The 16,246-nt window shown below is 38.2% G+C and overlaps 1 protein-coding gene across 5 annotated transcripts in view; it reads right to left on the bottom strand.

Moving 5' to 3' along the window:
• Nucleotides 1-2,134: 2,134 nt before the first annotated feature.
• LOC134222335 (sprouty-related, EVH1 domain-containing protein 1) overlaps nt 2,135-16,246 on the bottom strand; it is a 125,644-nt gene continuing 111,532 nt past the window's right edge. For all 5 annotated transcript variants that reach the window (XM_062701493.1, XM_062701490.1, XM_062701492.1 and 2 more), the window contains exon 10: nt 2,135-4,950. The gene's annotated coding sequence lies outside the window, so the exon portion shown is untranslated. The remainder of the gene's footprint in view (nt 4,951-16,246) is intronic.

The raw sequence follows: 16,246 nt of genomic DNA, 5'->3' as shown, positions 1-16,246 counted from the left end.
TATGGACTAGTTGCTGCAATACCAGAAAGAAGGCACTTCAGAGGATTCAAAATAAAATTTTGAAAATGATTCTGAAGTTACCTCCGTGGTATAGTACCAATGAACTTCATAGAATTTCTAATATTGAGACATTGCAACAAATGTCCAACAAAATAATTTCCAATTTTAGACAAAAATCGTTGCAATCTTCTATTGCAACGATTAGCTCCTTGTACCCTTAGTATGAATTAGGTTAAGTTTAGTTTAAGTAGAAAACATTGTAATTCCTACATGGTTTAATTCAACCAGAGGAAATATCGTAACTGCCAGAGGCAATTGAAATGTATTAATAATATCTAAAAGCGTAACATAGCAAATAAGGATGATAGTGTTAAGAAAACACGGAACACCTAGTCTAAGAGATGAATGCATGTATTAGATAATTAGCAAATAAAATTAGTTAAAAAAAAAAAAAAAAAAAAAAAAAAAAAGTGGCTTTGTAATTGCATTGCAAACAGTTTGATAATTGGAATATAAAACAAAGGCATCGCTTCTCAAGGTCTGCTTTTGGTAGATTCTTCATAGCTGTACGGATTTTGATCTTTTGTTTCGAAATCTGTTCATGGGTTAGGGGTAGCCTTTGTTTTGATCTATTTCCTTACTATCTGTACTTTGCCACACAAAAGCCTTTATCTTTTACTAGGCTTTTTTTTCCTTACGATCGACTACACTTATTATATTTTCACACCACATACAATATTTTTTACAATTTAATAATTACTTTATATTTCCGACGCGCACTTCTACCACCTTCTACCGAGATTATAAAGGAATACGGTACAAAATGACAGGGAAAATTCCTAAATCTGACAGTGTCCTCTGTTTGGCAACTTCCCCACATGTTCCATTTGTACACGGAAGAAATAAACTACCCAATAGTGAGTTCAATTCACCCAACCTCGAACATCCAAACGGGAAGCCAAAATTGAGTAAATAGGGTGGAAGTAGTTTGCCTTTACTCCCATGTTAAAAAGTACCCAACGGAAAATTTATTTACCCAATTGTAAGTTTAATTCACTCAATTCCGACCTCAGGCAATAAACTCAAAGTTGGCTTCCCGTACTTGGCTTGGGTACTTTTTTTCTTCCGTGTAGGCAGATGAGTGAAATACGGTGGGCTTTTATAGAAATACTAGAATAAGAGATCGGCGAAGACGCCATCTTGTTTCCAATCGAACAGTCAGAAGCGGTTCCAATTCGACTTGTTTACTTTTTGCTTCCATAAGAAGCAAGCAAAAAGTTCAAGTGCTGCTAGTATAATTTAAACGATTTCATGCATTTTCATACGTTGCCATTTCGTCAGTTTTTCACTCCGCCGGTCTCTGGTTATAGGGTTGCTAGGCTTTTAGTGTTTTGATCAAACTCGAACCGCTGCAAATGAACACTAACCATGCAGCATATATGTTACGAAATGCGATACTCACAACCCTTCTTAGCCCGTGAATTCCTTACATGGAAGAGGAAAACACGGGGAGCTTGAATACGTAAATCTAACTTGCGGAGGAGCTGACAAGTGTTATCTGGAATCAATAGGTTACAGATCCTAGCAATTCAGCTGGTCAGTTGGGTCTCAATAGCTGACCATTCGACCAAGGCATTCTGGATGGCAGTCATTTGGTCTTCCACGCTGCCACCTCCCGGAATATCTGCAGCACGAGTCTCCAGTGCTTCCACGAATGATCTTTTCACTGTGGCATATTCCAGTCGGCGTGTGTTGAATCGTCGTCCAAATCTCTCCTGCAGACGAATCGGCGCAATGCGCAGGCCCATTTTATATATATATATATTTTTTTAAACTACGATCCGGCTAGTTGAAATCGAAAATATTTGCCGAAATGCAATAACCTGCCGGGGATATCTGAAATATTCAACTAATGTGACGACCATGTTCGCACCTTTTGAAAGACATCAATTTTCATCGTGATTTTGTTTCACATGTGTATGTTGAAATTATCAAATATTAATTGATACAATGCATAAATTTGAAAGATAATGACCTACATGGGGATAATGATGACAGCAATCGGAAAAATCATTCCAATTTGCTCAAATGGTTTCTTTTTGCTCTACCTTCATGTGTAACAACTCATAACCAATTATTATTATTAATTTCCTTTTTTCTTTCATTTATTTGAATTATAAATATTTGCTTTTTACAAATATCATTTCTTTGATCTCTCTTTTAGTTTTTCTCTGTATTCTGCATTTTTAATTTATTATTTTATTTATCTTTATTTTCCATGTTAAACAAACTTTACGTTACAATTTTCGTCTCGCACTTAACACGTTGAATGTCCATCCATTTTATTTTTTGAATCATTCATTGAGGACATTACCGACCAAAACTAAACATTAAAAATCAAAACGGAGAAAATTGCGTAACAAATTTGGAACAAAAGTCGAATGTTTAAACTTTTCTTATCAATATGAGCTTGACGGAAATAAATAAGTCTGAACTGAAGTGGTTCAATGCTGCCTGGAGAGCTGTAAGCGTTTACGTAGAACAAAAAACGATTGTATTCATTGATGTTAGTCTGTGAAAATTATTTCTAATGTCTACAGTTTCCATATCATTACAAAGCGTTTTATCTGTTTTATATTCTCAAATATATTCAGCTGATTTGATTGTGTATTTTTTATGGGAGATTAACTTGGAACAGAGATGAAACTGTATGGTGGTGTATGCGTGTTCGAACTTAGAGATTGATATCTACATTTACTCCTACAAAATGAAATCAAAATATTCACATGGGTAGGTTTTTGGTACTAATTGTGGGTCGCTTTTTCAATGCAATCAACGTGCATAAGTTTTTATGTTTTCGTAGCAGGTTCATGTCTTGTTTTCGTGTTGATGAATTATTTCTGCTGTTGAATATTATTTTTCAATTTTATAAATCTTTATAAGCGTCTTACGTATTTTGCAAGACATGTTTTATGTTAAAACATAGATGTAGGTGTGAGATTTTGTGTGGATGTATAATATATTGTTTGTTTTTTTTTCATTTGTTTAACATCTTGTAACTAATATTCACGTTTGTGTTCGACAAATATGATGTGTTAAAGGTCATGTTTGACAACCGCAGAGCCCATTGCGGCTGTCACGCGGACCTTTGGTTATTCACCGATTGTATGCCCCTTCTAACATAAACTCAGATCTTCCGGGACCTGACTGATGATAATGATAAATTAAATACACTGTGTACTTATTTCTCCACTGATTATTGACACTATGATTCATCATGATCAGGTCTCCCTGACAATTCGAAATGCAGCTATACTGAGGGCACGAAATGTTGCCGTAAATTTGTAGAACCGTTGATCTCGAGAGGCATCCATATGGCACAGAAAAGTTCAAGGTTCAAAGAACGCCCTTTCAAATGACAAAAATTTTGAAGTGTTGCGAATGCTCAGGATGCCTTATACAGATTAACAGGTTCCTTCTGATACAGAAGTATACGCGTCTCGACAAGGTGCCATCAGTATAGTTCGGATCGAAATCCTGAAATGTCGAGCACAGCTCGGCATCCAGCAATGGGAGACCAGAAATGTAAGCAGATTTGGTTTTACACGATTCTTGCTATACTGGTTAGAGTTATGCGCTATTAAATCTTATAATGTAGAATTCACCTCCTTAAACCGCTCTTTTTTATGTACTGCTGTTATAATATACACTGTTATATATCTAAATACATAACTATAGCGTTCATATTTTACTTCTTATCCGATAATTTCTCTCAGCCGTTATTTATCATCCACAAATAAAAACTGGATAAAACTAGTAAATATTCAACAAATACATTAACGTTGAACTAATTTTTTAGCTCGGAGTTTAGAAACGATCTGAACAGTTATCATATACTATATAGTTGAACGATAGATTTTTTTTCTCGTGGTTCTCAATTCTCTACAAGAGCTGCTCAAACTAATAAAATTTCAAACAACGGGTCTTACGCTCTAGTAATTCATAAAAAAATAATGACCCCTCTACTACTTTACCTCTATCAATTATAATAATGTACACATCAGATATTATCATCATCTAAACGTTATTTGAACTAAACAGTATAATACCTTGAGAAAATGAAATAAAACTAGGTAAAACAAAAAACTGCTTCCCTTGTTTTAGTATAGCACACATTTTCTTAGTTTGTTCATCTGCTTGCTACAATAACGAAACAAGAATATATATTATTCATTTTGCTTTGTAGCGCTGCACCATTTCCTTTAGTTTTCACACATATAGTCATCAGCACCAACCATAAATTTTATGATTGAATAAGATAGAGTAACCCTCAATCGTATCTTCTTCGATCTTATCGACAGTTAGTTATATGACATGATGACGTTGTCTAGCTGCTTCTGTCGTTGGCTGATGTTCCGGCCGTTGCTGTTGTTTTCTGCTTCTCCTGATGTTGTGTTATTATTGCAGATTTGGTTCATCCTTTCCCACACGTCATGCGTCTCTACGGAGGGCGCCGAACGAAAATCGCCCTCAAAAGCAAGTGACCCCTTTGCATGTATTTGATTTCGATTTTTTTCGCTAGTTCTTTTCATACTTTAAATCCTTTTAGGGTCTCTGTTTTTTTGGTTTAGCTATAGATTTATAGACATCAACGAATGTTTTGTGTATGTGTTTTACTGGATTTGTTTACTTCTTTTCTACATGTAGCGATATCAGTTTTCTGTTTTATTTATTGTTTAGTTATGTACCGGGATGTTTGCTTTTTTGTTTCAGGCTACTGTTTTATGCTCTTTCAGTTTTTCTACTTTTCTATCGCTTTGGTTGTATTTCCGCTTACCTTTTTGCTCCATGCCTTTCCTAAGTAATTTTGTTCGCACACATGCTGTACTGTTATCCCTTGTTTCCTAGTTTGCTATTCAGAGCGGATGTTGAGAGATGCTCAATGACTATCTGTAAGAAATATCATAAAAAGGAAAATATTATAGAATAGCAATAGTTTGAAATATAGGGAAAGGTAGTTGGTTGGCGACACTGATCGGGTGTCGGCACCCCAACGTAACTTTTGACAGAAAAAAGTATAGACATGTTGACATATGCCAATGCCATGCATGCGTAAAACGATCGAAAGGGTAAATTGATTACGTATTCAAACAGTAAATTCACCGTATTTTGTGATTCAATAGTGAATGCTACCGCAGCGTTTGCAGTGTCTCAGTGTCTCAGTGTCACTGAGTGCGCTTACTATGTGCAGAAAAAACATTATTAGCATTGTTTATATTGATGTTTACCGTAGAAAGTGCCTCGTGGATGAAAATCGAACACAGTCCTGTGTGATAAATCACTTTCCTCACTTGAAACGTATTCAGATTTCAGATAATTTATCAATTTGTAAAATGTGCATAAATATTCAATGACTAATATTCAACTGAATATTGATTGTCCAGAGCCGACTATGAATGTGTCGGAAGTGAACTGACAAATGAAGACAAATGGACTTCACCAAAAATTTTCGATTATTTTACACTCTGCCGGAGGAACTCCCACAAGCACTTCTTGAGGAATTTCCGAAAAAATATCTGAAGGAATTCCCAGAAAAATACCAGGAGAAATTAATGCAGAAATTCCCAGATGAAATCCTGAAAGTATTCCCAGATGAATTGCTGAAGAAAATCCCTGCGGATTGTTCCGAAGAAATTTCTGGAAGAACTCTTGGCAGATATCCGAGTAAATTCCGAGTGAAGTCCGGAAGGAATTCTAGTACACTTGCGCGGAAAATCTCCCGGAGAAAATCCTGGAGAAGTACCTGAAGAAACTCCCGAAAAAATACCTGTACGAATTTCTGGGGAAATACTTGGACGAATTCCAGGAGAAATTCATGAAGATATTTCTAGAGGATTTCTTGAAGGATATTCTGAAGTAATTGCGAAAAGAATTCCAGATTTGAATGCTAGATGATTTCGCTATTGAATGTTTGAAGGTATTCCCGGAAAATTTCCTGGAAGTAATCCCGGAGGAATTAAAGGAAGAGTTCCGAGAGGAATGCCCGGAGAAGTTCCTAGAAGAATTTCCGAAGGAATTTCTTATAGATTTACAAGTGAAATTATGGAGCTAAATCGGAGGATTTCCGTCATAAATTTTTGAAGAAACTTCTGGTAGAATTTTGGGAAGAAATTCCGTATGTATTCTTGACGGAACTCTCGAATGCATGCCTGAAGGAAATGCCGGATTCTTCCTGAAGAAAGAATAGCCGAAGAAATATCTAGAAGTAAATCTTGAAGAGAAGAAAAGAAATCTTCAAGGAATTTCCTCGTGAATTTCCTAAAAAAAAATAGTGGGGGGTTTCTAGATAAGGAGGAATTACAATTACATGAGAAGGATTTTCGAACGATTTTCAGAGGAATTTGTGGATAACTTTCCGGAGGAATTCAGAAGTTCCCAGGGGAGCTTCTAGAAGGATTTCAAGGAGAATTTTTGAGCCCGAAATGTTTCGAGTTGTTTTGAACTTTCATATATTATGGATCCTGGATGCCCTAATAAGTTTTGGGAATCTTTTGAATTTCAACTACCTATTTCTGTATATGATTGGATCGTAAAGTGCACATGTTTGAGGGAATTCATTTCAGTACCCGTTCAATCTTTCCACAATTTAGGGGGGGTGGGGGCGACGACACCCCTGCTTCCCCTTGTCTACGCCCTTGTTACTAGACTGATCAAAGCAACGGGGGATGGTGTGCAAAACTGTGTGAAGATTTCGGGCGAACACAGAAGGAATTTCTTGGTTTTCCGGAGGAGGAAATTAGACACAGCCGAAAGCGGAAGAGCGATATGGACGAAACCATTCAAGAGGTTGAAAATTCAACCGTTGATGCACCGAGGCGTTCTAAGAGGATATGCAGACTCAGAAACGACATATACCCGAAGTGACGTGAAAGTTTTACGCTCTGATTCTTATTCCTATTCTGCACACGAATATCGAGTTAATCGAAGATATAATCGATGTAGAGTTTAGATTTAAGGTTTTGAAATGGAAACCATCAGAAATTGTATTGATTTGAATTACCATTTATTATACTTTAAAAAGGGGAAGAGCTGATATGTTTTTAATAAGAATGTATCGATAAATTCATATGATTTCCGTTTAACGAGTTTGCGATGTTCTCGTTTAGCTATCTCGGATTAGTTTGGTTTGAGCCGTCACAAGCAACAGTACTCTTTTATATCCTGAATATCAATTGTCTGTCAGATACAATAATGTACAAAACGCTTATAAGACCGGTAGTCCTCTAAGGACATGAAACTTGGACAATGCTCGAGGAGGCCTTGCAAGCACTCGGAGAATTCGAGAGACGAGTGCTTAGGACCGTCTTTGGCGGTGTGCAAGAAGACGGTGTGTGACGGCGAAGAATGGGCAGAGCATGTTGCAAGAATGCCGGACAGCAACCCTGCAAAGATGGTGTTCGCTTCCGATCCGGCAGGTACAAGAAGGCGTGAAGTGCAGCGAGCGAGGTGGGCTGACCAGATACAGAACGACTTGGCGGCCATTCAAGTATAGAGAGATGCGGCTTCGAAACGTGTAATTTGTTTAGATGTAAACTAAATAAATGAGTGAATGAATGAATCTCAAAATAAAATATGTTTCCGGTGATGTTACAGGGTGTGGCAGAAAAAATGCGAAAATTTGATCTATTTCTTGCAAATCCCATTTTCAACTGCTCTTAACAATAATATAAACATTTTTGAGTTCAGTTATCTTTATAAGGTCCTTTCAAACAAAGTTAGTTAATGTGTCCTCTATTTTTATTAACAATATCCTCAAGACAACGTCTGAAGCTAGAACACGCCTTTCGAACCCAGTCCTCCGTCATCGACTGCCATGTGCGTGCTATGAATGACTTTGGGGTCTTTACACAAGGGTGGTTTGCAGGCTCGTGCCTCAACATACGCCCAAACGGATTAAGTTCCGGGCCTTTCGACCAAAATTTAATGTTGTTCTTCAGCCATTGTTGGGTCGATTGGAGGGTGACATGGCGCTCCATCCTGCTGCAGGACAACGTTTTGATCCTCGGAGAATTTGGCCTTAATCCAGGGAACCACTTGATCCTTTAAAATACCGATATACACTTCGGTATTGATTTTATCCCCAAATTCAATGCAAACAGGCGACAGTTTCAAACTGTTAGTCTCGACTGCAACCACTCAGATTGCCTGCAGCTTGCAGAGAATCTAGCGCGTCGAGCAACAATCGACAAGCATGACTAACTTGTGATTGGTTAGTTAGAGCGAAAGTGCCGAACGCGGAGAAGTGTGTGAATGGTCTGCCCATGCAGAGGTATTGGCGCAGTGGGTGGCAACCGAGATCGTCACCTCGAAGCATGGCAGAAGTGTGAATGAATAGGTGTATGTATGGACTGCACACGCCGCGCTGGGAGTAGCGCAGGAATGTTGGTTCCTACGACTACTGATACCCCGCGGCGTGGCAGAGGAGTGTGGGTGAGCATCCAAGTCAGTCTCACGTGGTACGAAAGGAATGAGTTGAGTCGAGTTGAGCTAGTCTCATATGGCATGAACGAGGTGAGTCAGACTCACATGGTATGTCAGAAGTGGGAACCTAAGCGAAACGTCCCACAAGGGATGTCAGAGCAAGATTACCGGTGGTGAGTTTAAGCCGTTTGGCAGCGCAGAATCATTATTTGACACTTTACCGGTCGCTACTAAACGCGCTGCTATAACAGTAGCGCGACTGACAGGTGACCAAATCTGGTAGAGCAATAAGAGCGCTACTATTTGATGAACTACCAACTGTCAAACGTCACCGGTACGGAATACAGCAACCAAATTGAGAGCCGAAAATAGTGACCGATACGGAAACGAGTGACGAAACTAAAATGAAAGCGCTGCGCGGGTGATTAAAATGCTCGCGACCGATAATTTTGCTCTCAGAGGGAGTGTTAGGTCGAATGACTCGAGTAGTATGTGTCAGCGCGAACTGAATGAAAGAGGTGAGCAGTCTCACATGGTACGATAAAGGTGGGCATACAAGTTAGTCCCACATGGCATGAGAAGGGTGAGCACAAAAGTCAGACCCGCACGGCATGATAGAGGTGAGCACACAAGTCAGACTCATAGGAGCGTTAGCGTGTGTGCAAGCATGGAGTGCATGAGCGTGAATCAAGGGTTTGGGTGGGCATATAAGTTAGACCCACATGGCATGAGAAGGGTGGGCACACAAGTCAGACCCACACGGCATGACAGAGGTGCAACAGAGTATGTAGGGTGTGTTTGAGGGTGCGATAGAGCGAGCACCCAATTCAGACTCGCATGGGACGGGTGCCTGTGTGAGCGAGAATGAGCGAGTACGTTTAGTACTGCCATCCCCCAGAAGTAGTACTGGGAGGTAGTTCCTGGGGGAAACGATGGTGGAGCCCAAGAGAGTTTAGTCGGTATTACCGGTATGGTCGAGTCCGACAATCCAGTACACTTCCGTGTGGTAGTTTGGCAACTACAATGCACGTGTACTGGGTTAGTGTGTGAATGCATTCTCCCTTGTAAAAAAAAGGCGCCACCAAACCAAACATCATGACACCAGCCGGATTAGTTTGGAATTTAAACTTCCCTTTCTCCGGAACATCCACAATTTTCTTCGGTGGAATGAACCAGTCAGTGCGGCTGTCGGCCTGAGCATCGATGCTGAAAAGCTTTTCGCGTCGGAGAACAGGATTCTATTTTTCTTTCAGCAACAATGAAAACAATCTTTCACTCGTAGTTCCTTTACCCGGACCGTAATCAAGTGGCGCTCTGGAAGGTGCATGCAAGTCTTCTTTGATGGTTCTCGCATGGATTTCTTCTAAAGTTTGCCTTCTTTGGCAAGTTTTCTGATGGAACACACCAGTTGCGAGCAATCTTGTAACGGACCGATTTGAACACGTTTGGCATACGTGCTTTGAATCATCCTGCAGAGGCATTTTTATGCGATAAACTGTGGTCAAATGACATTCTACCATCTTAGCAATCTCATTCAGCGTCTTCTGGGCGAGCAACAAACTAGTAATCACTTCTTTTGTGAACATGTTTACAAATTTGCAATAAAACAACAATAACAATCTCTGGTGCGGCATTTGAAAGTAAACATAAACAAATACATTCTCAACAAAAAATAGCCACTAGCTACTCGGATTAACCCACTATTCAAGTTCAAACATGTTTCGTATAATACGTCCACTTTTGTGTTTTTGATGTTTTAGCATGGCAATGATACATCGTAAAATTCTTTTCCAATGTCTGCTCGTGTGTTTGCGCAAAAAGTCTAGCTATTTTTTTTGTACTTACCCTTACCCGATTTACTCGCAACAAATGCGACGAAGCATCCTATCGCATTGTTTCCTACTGAAAATTGGCCTGATCAGAACATGGATCAGATGTTATGGCCAAAATACTATTTCCTTAACAAAAATCGCGTAAAAAGTCTAGCTCATTCTTTGGTACTCATCCTCCATCGATTCGACTGGGAATCCTTTCACATTATTTAAAAAAGAGAGAAACACCGTCTTCGACCAGAGGTCGTATAGACTGAACACTTAACACCTAGCCCGAGACAACGGACAGGATACATAACACCCAATGAACCAGTGGAGAATTTTTCGTATCACGAAAAGTTTTTTCCTAACCGGGGAGGCCATGAAGCCATTTACTATATTCAAAATCACATTATCGACTCAAAAGTTATGATTAAAATACGATTTTTGATAAGAGCGATTCCAAGCAACAGCATCAAAATTTAAGAAAATTTTTAATTCATGATTTTCTATTGAGTTGAAACTTTGCACAGTTTTTCAATTTCATCTAAATCGTCATTTTCGATATCAAATCTTCATATTGAGTCACGACTAACTTTTCAAAAGGGTGTATGTGAAAATGGTTCAAAAATATTTAAAAAGCTGCACAGCAAAACGGAATGCTCGATTGTTATGATTTTTTCAGCAAAGTTAGACAACTAAATGGTGATTCTTAAGAAAATGTGCACAGTAAAAAAAAATTTTTTTGCCTTTAGAAAATATCATCTTTGTCACAAAAACTCAAATATCTCAAAACCCTATCTTTTTACGAACGGGAAAACGGTCCATTATATTAGCTATCTACCATAAAAATTTAGTGATGGTAAACTAATAAACAAAAAAGTTATGACATTTCAAACATTTCACAATTTTCACACATAGTAAGCAAAAAAAAAATCCGTGTATTTTTTTTTTTTCAAGAATCGCAGTTTGATGCTGATTTTATTGTTAAGGGCCTTGCGTGAGTTAAACAAGTTGTTTTTATGATATTCCATATTTATGTATTCATCGATATTATGTATATTATATGTATAAATAAATAATACTGAATTAATTTTATCCTAAGTTTTAAATTATCTGTGGCAGTTACCCAATGTTGTTATAGAAACTCTAAGAGTTTTGGGTTTGAATTTTGGTATGGGTTATGATATCATGAAAACTGATTATTAATACTTATTTTTTATTTATTTTTATTCAAATTTTTAAAATATCGAACACTTTTGAATTATTATCAGCACAGTTTGAGTATAGTTTTGCTTTAATTTTATTTTCCGACAATGGAATGAAACAGTGAAATTTTGGGTTCCTTGGATCGTTTTCGCGTTATTAAATTGCTCGCTGAGCTCTGAAGCCTTTATTTCGTACTCTTCAGTAGTAGTAAAACAAAATGATAATTTAGTTAAATCTTTTCTTTTCTACGATTTGCCCAATCAAAAAGTTCTTTCGCAGTTTTAATTGGATGCTCACGTTCTTTGGCTAAACTTGCTCTTGTGGCCATGCGCTTTATTGTTCCTCCAATAGCATCACAAGGACCTTTGCCATGTGATGTAGCAAAAATGCCATTCTGCATCAATTCCGTACATTGATTTAAATTGACATAGGCTCGAAAAATTCTTACGATTTTTGTACTGCGACGCTGCTCCATCAGACATGAAATATATCTTTTTGACTTCACTATGCTTATCAACGCGTAAAAAGTTCATCATTTTTTCAATGAACAAGTTTACGGATACTGAATCGTGTCTTAAATCTTCGGAAATTATAATAAAACTTAAGTGTTCAATTTGCGTACTTCCATTGAAATAAATAACGAATGGATGAATTGTAGCTTGTTGTACGTTCCAGTGATGGGACTGCACTTCATCTTGCAATACAAAGCTGTAATTTTCAGAAAAATCACAAATAACTAAAAATTCACCATTTTGTAAATGTATTTTTCGTATTTTTAAAAAGCTGGATTGTTCTGTTTTAATGAAATCGTGAGGGATTAAACTTTCTAATTTCAAGCAAAAAATATGACACAAACTCATCTACAGGTTTTACAATAGTTTCTATGTCACACCTATCCGTGGTCACCCATTGCTCAAATGATAACTGATCAATATATTTTTCTTCAAACTCAGCGAATAAAGTATTTTCCAATGATGAAGAATCTGGACAATCCGAACAAGATCGTAGATAGCAATTTGATGTTGTATTTTCACACAAAAGACTACCAGTTAACATTTTAATATCCTTTGTTAAATTGATTCTTTTCAAACTATGTAAAATAAGATTAATATTCTCATGGGTTGTGCACACACACACATTATGTGTTCCTGAATTGGAAAGAAGCTTACATTGCCTTGGCTGAAGGCCTGCAAATGAGGGAAAACCCATTTTTAGATTATCGTGAATTTCCTTGAAGCGTGTGTACGCTTCTTTCAAAGTCGTCATCATTAATCGGTTTTGGATTGCTTGACGCTTTCCATCTTTTTTTACTGATACATAATCTTTTTGACCAGGCATAGCTCGACTTACTTCATCATCTTCAAAATATTGAACTACTATTTCTTTTGTCTCATCTGTTAATGCAGTACTAGACCTAGTATTTTTGGTTGAAAGACAGTTATTCTTCAATTGTTTTGCCTCTTTTACTGTATTTCTATTGGTTTTGAACTCATCAATGGCATCCTGAATAGACCACGAACTTGGCAGCATCGACAAAATCAATAATTTTTCTTTCCTTGTCGTGGCTGCATTCGAGAACCTTTCCTTCATATTTGTAATTACCTCATCGTAGTCTGTATTTTCCACCTCATCAGGTCCTAATTTGAAGAGGTTTCTTCGTACAGCTTCGTTTATTTCACGATATTTTTTCTCCGGGTAATAAACGTAGTCCATCTTACTCCATTTAATCGGAGTCACTTTTATCCCAGCTATGCCCTCGTTAACCTTCCTAGTGCATTAAAAAAAAGTTACACATTGTGCATTAGCGGGTCAAAAATGACCCCAAATTGAATTCGCTCCCAAAAGTTCATTTTCGAACCGATTCCCAATCTTTTGGAATCAAATTGAAGGTATGGATTCCACGGATGTCGTTACGGACAGATTTTCGCACTTTGGCCATTCTGGTTCCCAGGAATCGATGTTGAAGGAACATAGATTCTTAGGTAAATTTTTGGCGTGATTTCTTGCCTCTCGAAGGGTGATTTTGAAAATGCTCATTAAGTTGCGTGGCAATAATTCTATTAGAATGTAGCCATTGTCCATTTCCATGGATCAACACAATTCCTGGTTATTTCACGGTCCGGTGTCCCTCCGGAAGATCCGGAACATCCGTAGAAGTGGTCAATTCATTGAACTCATCCTAGAAGAGTACGATAATGAAAAGCTTTGGAAAAAACGCGCACTTCTAGGATGAATTCCATGAATCTATACCATTTCGTCGAAAGTCATTTCGTCGAAAGTCATTTCGTCGAAAGTCATTTCGTCGAAATACATTTCGTCGAATGACATTTAGTCGAATGACATTTGGTCGAAAGGACATTACGTCGAATGGACGTTTGATCGAAGGGACATTTAGTCGAAAATGATTTTTTAATCCACTAGAGACGTAGGACATTTGATCGAATGACGTTTGGTCGAAAGGACACTACGTCGAATTGACATTTAGTCGAAATCAGTTTTCTGAAAGAATCTTCGTACATTTGGTTATATGACGTTTGGTCGAAAGTGGATTTTCGAATTGATAATCTTGGTACATTCAGTCTAATGACGTTCCGTCGAATGGATATTTGAAAAAGAACTTAAGCCAATAACAATTAAAAAATAAATGATTTATTGCGGTATTCCTAAAAGTCATATAATTATTTTTCCAATATTGTCCAAAGAATGATGGGCTGATAAAAAGAATAAATAATACGAAAACGGTGAATATTGCGATATTATTATTGAGTGGATATTGACTTCCGCGAACCCCTCTAACCGACTACATTGAATCTATGCCACCTGGTCAAAAGAAATGTAGTCGAATGATGTTTCGTCATTGTCATTACACATGACGCCGAATAGACATTACTACCGTTACACGCATAACTGTCCCATGTACATCGGAAATTCCAGCAAATATTGGACGAATATGCGTGTGATGGCAGATTAGGTCATATGACCATTTGGTCGAAATTAAGTTTTCGGCCAATAACTAACGAATTATGGTTCAAAGACCATTTTATACTGAACTAATTATTGTATACATATTGAGTGGAAGAAAGAGTATCAATGAAAAGAATAAAAAACCATTTCCATTCGACCAAATGTCAATCAACGAAATGTTCCAAAGCCGACTGCGATGAAGTATTAGCAAAATAACATTGATATCATTGGTTTTAGACCATGTGCCGAAAATAGAATAGAGGGTATACTGCAGCTAACCGCATGTCGAGCACATCTGTACATGAAGCCCCATATACAGATGTGCTCAACTTGCGGTTAGCGGCAGTATATATTTTGCTACTTCTGAAGGTTTTCAATTTTTCAATAATCCACCAGGTCTCCAGAAGTTTCTGTTAGCTCAGATGAAAAATCCTCATTGGCTTCCTTATTCGTTTCTTCAGCTGCTGATTGAAATTCCTCATGTCCACTGAATTCCTCCAACCAGTTTATTCATGTATCTTATGGATTATTTAACCAGAAATGTCAAAATCTCCTTTCGACTAAATGTCCATTCGACTAAATGTCCATTCGACTAAATGTCCTTTCGTTCAAATGTCCATTCGACTGAATGTTCCTTCGACCAAATGTCCTTTCGACAAAATGTCGAGCTAAACGACATTCGACGAATTGTCCCAAAGCCGAATTCCATGAATTGACAATTTTTACGGACGTTCTGGATCTTCTGGAGTACCTCCGGTGGCCACCCTTTTTCTTCTTCTTCTTGTTATTGGCATTACATCCCCACACTGGGACAGAGCCGCCTTGCAGCTTTGTGTTCATTCTACACTTCCACAGTTATTAACTGCGAGGTTTCTAAGCCAGGTTACCATTTTTGCATTCGTATATCATTAGGCTAACACGATGATACTTTTATGGAAAGTCGAGACAATTTCCAATCCGAAAAGACCGGCACCGGGAATCGAACCCAGCCACCCTCAGCATGGTCTTGCTTTGTAGCCGCGCGTCTTACCGCATGGCTAAGGAGGGCCCCTAGGTCCACCAAAATAGGCCCCCATAATCATTTGTTACTCAAAGTACTATGAGAAAAAGCTTTGGAAAAAACCGCACCCTTTTATGATGAGTTTCATGAATTGGCGATTTCTACGGACGTTCCGGACGTGGCCACCCAGGTCCACCAAAATGGGTCACCACAATCATTTGTTACTCAAAGTACTATGAGGAAAAGCTTTGGAAAAAACCGCACCCTTTTATGATAAGTTTCATGAATTGACAATTTTTACGGACGTTCCGGATCTTCTGGAGCACCTCCGGTGGCCGCCCAGGTCCACCAAAATAGGTCCCCACAATCATTTGTTACTCAAAGTACTATAAGGAAAAGCTTTGGAAAAAACCGCACCCTTTTATGATAAGTTTCATGAATTGGCCATTTTTACGGACGTTCCGGATCTACTGGAGAACCTCCGGTGGCCACCCAGGTCCACCAAAATGGGTCACCACAATCATTTGTTACTCAAAGTACTATGAGGAAAAGCTTTGGAAAAACCGCACCCTTTTATGATAAGTTTCATGAATTGGCCATTTTTACGGACGTTCCTGATCTACTGGAGGACCTCCGGTGGCCACCCAGGTCCACCAAAATGGGTCACCACAATAATTTGTTACTCAAAGTACTATGAGGAAAAGCTTTGGAAAAAACCGCACCCTTTTATGATAAGTTTCATGAATTGGCCATTTTTACGGACGTTCCGGATCTACTGGAG

Source organism: Armigeres subalbatus, chromosome 3, assembly GCF_024139115.2.
Source record: "Armigeres subalbatus isolate Guangzhou_Male chromosome 3, GZ_Asu_2, whole genome shotgun sequence".
Classification (NCBI taxonomy): domain Eukaryota; kingdom Metazoa; phylum Arthropoda; class Insecta; order Diptera; family Culicidae; genus Armigeres; species Armigeres subalbatus.
This window is presented reverse-complemented; position numbering and strand designations above follow the sequence as displayed.